We start from the raw sequence: 8,473 nt of genomic DNA, 5'->3' as shown, positions 1-8,473 counted from the left end.
CACAGGTGCCAAGCTGACAAGGGGTGGACTGTGATGGTTAAGGTTATGTGTCAACTTGGCGGGGCCATGATTATCAGTGGTTTGGCAGTTATGTAATGATGAAGTTTGGTACTTTCATAATGATGTAGTCATCCTCCATGATGTGATCAGCCAGTCAGTTGTAAGGGGAGTTTCCTTGGGGCTGTGGCCTGCATCCAATATATATAGATAGATAGATAGATGATAGATAGATAGATGATAGATAGATAGATGATAGATAGATAGATAGATAGATAGATAGATAGATAGATAGATAGATAGATAGATAGATAGATAGATAGATAGATAGATAGATAGATAGATAGATAGATGGGTAGATAGATGATAGATGGATAGATAGATGGATAGATGATAGATAGATTGATGGATAGATAGATGATAGATAGATAGACAGACAGACAGACAGATAGATCGGTCATAGATAGATGGATGTTCTGGCAACGCTTGCCTGCTTGCTCTGGATCCTGCATCTGACTCGTCATCATCTGACCTTTTATTCTTGAGACTTGAGCCAGCTGCCTGATATATTGCCTGCTGATGGTTTTTTTTTTTTTTTTGATCTTGGGATTCATCAGCCTCTGTAGCCTGTGAACCAGCAACCTGACATCTTACCTGCTAATCTTGAATTTGTCTTTTTTTTATAGACTGTGAGCCACAGGCCTGCTACCTGACCTGCCAGTCTTGGGTTCATCAGCCCCTGCAACTACTTGAGCCAGGAGAAGTCTCCACCCTGATGCCTGACCCAGGGACTTGGTACTTGCCATTCTCTACAACATTGTGAGCCATTTCCTTGAGATAAATCTGTCTTTATATATGTATTTGTCTTAGTTATCTAGGGCTGCTATAACAAACAAAAATTTATTCCCTCACAGTCTAGTAGGTAGAAGTCCAAATTCAGGGTGCCAGCTCCAGGGGAAGGCTTTCTCTGTCAGCTCTGGAGTAAGGTTCTTGTTATCAATCTTCCCCTGGTTGAGGAGCTTCTCAGGGCAGGGACCCTAGGTCCAAAGGACATGCAATTCTCCTGGCTCATGTTTCTTGGTGGTATGAGGTCCCCCACTCTCTTCTCACTTCTCTTTTCTTTTATCTCTTTAAGATAAAAAGTGATGCAGGCCACGTCCCAGGGAAACTCCCTTTACTTTGTTTTGGGGTGTGGCCTGAGTAAGGGTGGTACATCCCACCCTAATCTTCTTTAACATAACCCCATCTTGCCTCATTAACCACAGGCAGAGACTAGGTTTACAGCACATAGGAAAATTATATCAGTCACAAAATAGAGGACAACCACAAAATACTGGGAATCATGGCCTAACCCAAGGTGGCACATATTTTTGGGGGACACAATTCAATCTATAACAATATTTATATATACTCTTCCCTGGTTTTGTTTCTGTAGAGAACCCCACCTAAGACATTTCTCGCCCACGCTTGTCTTGCAGGAATGCAGCACCACCTTGAAGAGAAGGGCAGCTGCTCCAGGGCCACAGTCACCATCTTTCCAGTAAAACATCAAATCTCAGACAAGCACATCATGAGTTCAGGAAAGCAGCTCAGCTGATCTGTATATTTCTATTCAGTGAAGTCCTGGCAAATGTACCAATATTGTTTGTTCAACTGTTCCAGGTGTGATGCACTGGTCAGACTCCTGATATCTTGATTTAGGAATTTAATTGCTTTTGTGCAAGTGTACTCCTCATTATTGACCTTTAGCTGATGGAACTTGTGATATAGGTAGATAAGCCACTCTATTACTCCATTCCTTCATCACTAAATCTGTGTAGTTCATCATCAGAGGGCCAGTACACCAGGCAGCTCCCCAAAGATCTGCTTGCTATAAAAGGTGTCATGGATTGAATTGTGTCCCCCAAATATATGTCAACTTGGTTAGGTCATAATTCCCAGTATTGTGTGGTTGTCCTCCATTTTGTGATTGTAATTTTGGTATGTGTTGTAAATCCTAATCTCTACCTGTGGTTAATGAAGCAAGATTAGAGGATTAAGGTGGAATGTAACAACATTACTAAGGTTGCATCCCTGATATAAAGGGAGTTTCTCTGGGGCGTGGCCTGCACCACCTTTTGTCTTACAAGAGATAAAAAAAAGGGAAGCACGCAGAGAGGGGGGAAACTCATACCACCTAGAAAGCAGCACAGGAACAGAGTGGCGTCCTTTGGACCTGATGTTCCTGCACTGAGATGCTCCCAGAGCAAGAGAAGACTAATGACGAGAACTTTCCACTGGAGCCGGTGCCCTGAATTGGATTTGTAGCCTACTAAGCCGTGAAAGAATAATTTCTCTTTATTAAAGACATCCACTTGTGGCGTTTCTGTTGTAGCAGCATTAGATGACTAAGACAAACTATGAGGGAGGGTAGCAGGATTAACTCCTGCCATGTGGAGCTCAGGAGGCATGTGTAATCCTTGATTGACAGCTGTAGAAGAAAGGCAGTTTTTTGACCCAGGCCATCTAGCTAAAGAGCAGCTCATCAACCAGGTGGCACACAAGGCAAACAGTTCTGCCAGTGTCACAGCATGTTCTACAATCAACATAGGTGTGCCCAATGGCTCCAGGTCCTCAGCTGACCCCAGCTGGGGATCCAGGTTGTGAGCTTTTAAGGTCAGAAATGGCGAGGGGCCAGAATAGCTGAAAAGGTGCAGTATGGTATTGATAGCATAGAGACACAACATCCCCATGTTCTGCCCCCTGAATGCCATGAATCCATTTAAACCTGGCAGGCTGTGCACAGCCTGGTGAGGGCTCTCTGAAGCCCTGATCCGGAGAACCCTGATCCCGAGGGAACTGTGATCGCTGTCATCATGGTTGCTCTAGTGATTGGCCTCTTTCTCAAACGCCTTTCCATCTCTTCCTCTGATAGCTGGTGCTCTACCTTGTTCTGGCTTCCAGGCATGTTCTTTCTCTGATTGCGTCCCAGTTCATCCCTACCTGGAGACATTTGAACAGGTGGCAGCATTGGTACCTGTTCCTCTGCTTCCAAGGCCGGACACAGTTCTTGTCACAACTGCATTGTTATACCCGTTTGTGTAGCGGGGCCACACTGTCACTGCGAGTCTCATCAGCAGTCCCACATTTTCATATGTGCTTTTATACTTTAAAAAAAAAAAACTATATTGTACTTTAGTTGAAGGTTTACAGAACAAACTAGCTTCTCATTAAACAGTTAGTGCACATTTTTTTTTCATGACCTTCGTTATCAACCCCATGAGATGTCATCACTCTCCCTTCTCAACCTTGGGTTTCCTATTACCAGCTTTCCTGTCCGCTCTTGCCTTCTAGTCCTTGCCGCTGGGCTGGTGTGCCCCTTTAGTCTCATTTTGTTTTATCTGTCTGTCTAATTTTTGGCTAAAGGGTGAACCTCAGGAGTGACTTCATTACTGAGCTATAAGGGTGTCAGGGGGCTATACTCTCGGAGTTTCTCCAGTCTCTGTCAGACCAGTACTTTTGATCTTCTTTTGTGAATTAGAATTTTGTTCTACATTTTTCTCCAGCTCTGTCCAGGACCCTCTTTTGTGATCCCTGTCAGAGCAGTCAGTGGTGGTAGCCAGGCACCATCTAGTTATGCTGGACTCAGTCTGGTGGAGACTGTGGACTAATCTTTCCCTTGTATCTTTAGTTTTCTTCATTCTTCCTTGCTCCCGACAGGGTGAGACCAGTGGAGTTCCTAGATGGCCACTCACAGGCTTTTAAGACCCCAGATGCTACTCACCAAAGTAGGGTGTACAACATTTTCTTTATAAACTGTATTATGCCAAATAAGCTAGATGTTCCCTGAAACCACGGTTCCCCAGCCCTCAGCCCAGTAATTTGGTCCCTCAGGGAGTTTGGACGTGTCTATGGAGCTTCCATGACCTTGCCTTGTACAAGTTGTGGTGGCTTCCCCAGTGTTGTGTACTGCCTTACCTTTCACCAAAGTTACCACTTATCTATTGCCTATTTAGCGTTTTTCCATCCCCCAACCCCCCGCCGTAACCATCGAAGATTGTTTCTTTTGGTATGTAAACCTTTTCATGAGTTTTTACAGTAGTGGTCTCATACAATATTATTTGTTTTGTGACTGACTTATTTCACACAGCATAATGCCCTCCAGATTCATCCATGTGTGAGATGCTTCCCAGATTCATAGTTCTTTATCGTTGCATAATACTCCACTGCGTGTATGTACCACAGCTTGCTTATCCATTCATCTGTTGATGGGCATCTAAATTGTTTCCGTCTTTTTGCTTTGTGAACAATGCTGCAGTGATCGTGGGTGTGCATATGTCTATTCATGGATACTTTAGTCAATTTTTAACTAGTTTAGTTTTCGGAAATATAATATTGATGTTTTACTCATTATATAGAATTCTTCCTGAATCAAAGTTTGTATTTGACTTATAAGTTATTTCATTTTTTGATGGCAGGTTTTGCTTTACTGTGTCAAAGAAGCACTGTGGTTGAGAGAATGATGGTGAAGAACATGTGCTCCAGAGTCGGACTGTGTGGGTTGGAATCTTCGAATCCCAGCTCTAACACTATTCCTATGATTATGGGTCATAATTAACCTCCCTCGCTGTGTTTCCATTTTCTCACTTGTAAAATGCAAATAGTAATATCAATTTCAGAGGCTTGGAACTGTGAGCAATAAATGGGATCACATTGTTATTGCTGTTTTTAGTTGCCATCAGGTCGATTCCGACTCATGGCAACCACACGTAACAGAGGAGAACTGCTGGATAGGGTTTTCTTAGCTGGAATCTCTACAGAAGCAGATCACCAGAACTTTCTCTCACAGCACTGCTGAGTGGGTTTGAACTGCCAACCTTTTCACTTAGCAACAGATCACAAAGCGCTTATGCCACCCTACATCTACGGCTACATCTCTGCCCATTTCTATCCACAGAATGCCTCATCCCAGGTTTAACTAAGAGGCTCAGAGTAGCAAACTATCTTAATTTTGCAATTTTTTTTCTCTTATTTCCAGTTCATCAGAAGAAAACTAACATTGACTTGGAAGTGTTGCCTCTGTTTTGTGCTGTGTTGTTTGTTTTACACTCAGTGCTTTTAGAGAATAACACCTAACGGTGTTTTTTACTTACATTTCATTTACAACTTTTCTCTTGCAATGCTGTGTGAATTCAAAGTATGTAAACTCCCGTTTTAGCAAAAGCAAAGTTATTTATTTTTTCTAGATAAATGTAAAAACCTTTGACGTGAATTCTATTTAGCTAATTATTCACCAAATGCTGAAAAATTAATGCCAGTTTGGGGAAAAAGGCAAAATTACCACAAAAATGAAGAAAGAGAAGGTTGTTTTTTCATCTACTTATTAAATCTGTTTCATATCATTCTCAGAAAAATGGTCTTTATTGAAGCTTGAAAAACCAGACATGCCTGTGGTGCTTATGAAAGTCTGACTGATGTTCCCAGTAATCTGGCTGGTATGAGCATAAAATCAAGAAAGTTATCCTATAGGGCAACATATTCTTGTTGATCCAATCTGCAATTGTAGCTAGCCCAGATGGAAGAATCTAAACTGGAGAAAAGGAGGTACATTCAAAAGCAGAGAACAGTGCTATCCAGACTTGCATTTGTGAGAAATCAAAAATGTTACTGAGGGTAGCTTTTCCTGGGCACACATTCCTTCTGCTACAGTAAGTGCATTGCAGCCTTGAAGCATTGGCTGGCTTGGCTCTCTAAGCACGTGTCCCTGTCTCCTGGACGCTGGGCCCAGCTTCACAGGCAGAGCCAGAGGAAGGTTTTGGTTGGCAGGGGTTTTCTGCTTAGAGCAGCCTCCCTTCAGATCCTGCTTCCTTGTCTTCATTTCATATACTTTGGCTACTCTCTTTTCCCCTCCTCGAAGGTGGAAGATCATCAAGGTCCCTGGTACCATCCTCTCAGTCCTGGTCCATTTCTTTTGGTGTTTTGGTTTTTCTAAAAGTATTCTGGCATTTAATGAAAACCCTGTGAATCACAGGATATTGTTTGAGACTCCAACTCACTTGCCTCAAACACATCATCCAAGAGGGACCAATCCCTGGAGAAGACACCATGATCGAGTGGGTCAGGGAAAACAAGAGAAATCTTCCATGTTAATAGGGGAGGAAAACTCAGAAAAGGAGAATGAGAATGGTTGCACAACTCAAAGAATGTAATCAATGTCACTGAATTGTACATATAGAAGTGGTTGAATTGGTGTATGTTTTGCTGTGTATTTTCTCAACAACAAAATAAAATTTAAAACAAAGCTAGAAATAGAACTACCTTATAATCCAGCAATTCCTCTCTTAGGTATACACCCTGATTATCTAATAAAAGAGAGGTAGACAGACATATGCACAGCTATGTTCATTGCAACACTACTCACAATAGCAAAAAGATGGAAACAACCTAAATGCCCATCAACAGATGAATGGATAAACAAAGTGCAGTACATACACACAGTGGACTACTACGCATCCATAAAGAACAATGATGAGTTTGTGAAACTTATAAAGTGGATTGGCTTGGAGGGCATAATACTATGTGAAATAAGTCAAGCATATAAGAATAAATATTGCGCGATTACACTTGTATAAGAAAACAAGAATAGATATATATACAGAGACCATCACTCATTCGTGGTTACCAAGGAAGGGTGTGGGGGAGAGGAGGAAGCATTCATGAAATGGTAGACACTTGTTATTTTTGGTTATGGGAAAGGTAACATCAAATGTGTGTGAAGCATACACAGCTTGACCAAGGTAAATGATGTCACTAAGAAGTGCACAAGAGAAACAAATATTTTTTGGTAAAGGATATAACAAATATAATTTCACAACAACACCACCAACAACCAAAAAATATACGTGTGGTTACACAAAAATGTATATAGGCATATATGTATATGAATATGCAGGGACATATACGCCCACAGGTAGATGTATCTTTAGGCATATGTGCATACAGGTATATGTGTTCATGCATGTGTATCCATGTATATAGTAAACCACATAGGGGACACAATTACTGATACTCTTAGAAAAACCAAACACCTTGTAAGATTGGTTTTCTAGGTTTAGGACCATAGCCTAGTGGAACAACTCAGTTAATTGGCATAATATAGTTCATAAAGTATGTGCTGTACATTCCAATGTGGTGAGTAGTGTCTGAGGTCTTAACAAAAGCTTGCAAGTGGCAATCTAAAATACAATTATTGATCTCTACTCATCTGGAACAAAATAGAAAGAGGGAAGCTGAAGATTCAGAGAAGAAAGTAGTCTACGGGACTAATAGTCGACACAAACCATGGCCTCATCTACCCTGAGTCTAGAAGAGCTAGATGGTGGCTGGCTGCCACTACCATCTGTTCTGATCAGGGCCACAATAGGTGGGTCCTGATAGAATGGGAGAAAAACGTGAAACAGAATTGAAATTCATAAAAAGTCCAGACTTACTGGACCAGTCGAGGTATTCTTTAACCCTCTGAGGTATTCTTTAAACCTCAAACCAAAATTATCCCCTGAGGTCCTTTTTAGCTAAATAACAGATTGGCTCATAAAAAAAAGAATATCACCCGTGAGTAATAAGGTCCTTTAAAAAAATCATCTATATGAGACCATATGGTCAACAATTACTCTAAGGCAAAGATGAAAAGGTAAGGGGTCAGGGAAACTAGATGACTGGAAATGGTATAACCAGACACAATAAATGAGAATGATGACACATTGTGAAAAATGTAGTCAATATCACTTAATAATTTGTGTAGAATTTGTTAAATAGGAACCTTATTTGCTGTGTAAACTTTTACCTTAAACACAAAAAATATTATTTAAAAAAGGATACAAATATAAATAATGAAAAAAGTGCTAATATAAAATATAAATGAATGCTTTTAGAAGGTTGGATTTAGAAAATTCTTGTTAAGTATGATACTGCAAAATAGAATCTATAAAGAAAAGGGGTCAGATCTGGTTATTTAAAATTTAAAGGTAATTTAAAAATTAAAGGTTCTGTGTAACAGTAGCAAAAGAATATAATAAAGTCAAAAGGTGGCCAACAACAAAAACATAGATGTCCATAATGTATCAAACTTCGTGTATCAGTCTATTATATAGTAAGGCCTAATAAAGCATTTTATGACCACATGTGTCTTATCAAGAAGATGCATTTTCATGGGTGGTTCAATTAAATAACTTGTGGTTATGTGGTCTTAACAGTTATTTTTCTTTGTTGATCCTCCAGTCCATTTGAGAGCAGGGGGCCATCTTATTAGAAATCAACCGCCCTCTATCAGTGTGTTGCAAGTGGGGGCTTGTATGTTACAGTGATTCCGGAAGGTGTGCCACTGGTATTTCAAATGCCAGCATGGTCGTCCACGGTGGACAGGTTTCAGCAGAGCTCCCAGACTAAGATGAACTAGGAAGAAAGGCTTGATAATCTACTTCCAAAAATTAGCCAATTG

At 40.7% G+C, this 8,473-nt stretch overlaps 1 pseudogene; it reads right to left on the bottom strand.

The window, feature by feature from the left end:
- Nucleotides 1-1,381: 1,381 nt before the first annotated feature.
- On the bottom strand, nt 1,382-5,923 carry LOC126070368 (nuclear receptor subfamily 6 group A member 1-like; annotated as a pseudogene).
- Nucleotides 5,924-8,473: the final 2,550 nt, after the last annotated feature.

Source organism: Elephas maximus, chromosome 1 (assembly GCF_024166365.1).
Source record: "Elephas maximus indicus isolate mEleMax1 chromosome 1, mEleMax1 primary haplotype, whole genome shotgun sequence".
Lineage (NCBI taxonomy): Eukaryota > Metazoa > Chordata > Mammalia > Proboscidea > Elephantidae > Elephas > Elephas maximus.
The sequence above is the reverse complement of the archived record's forward strand: the minus strand, read 5'-3'. Positions and strand labels throughout refer to the sequence as shown.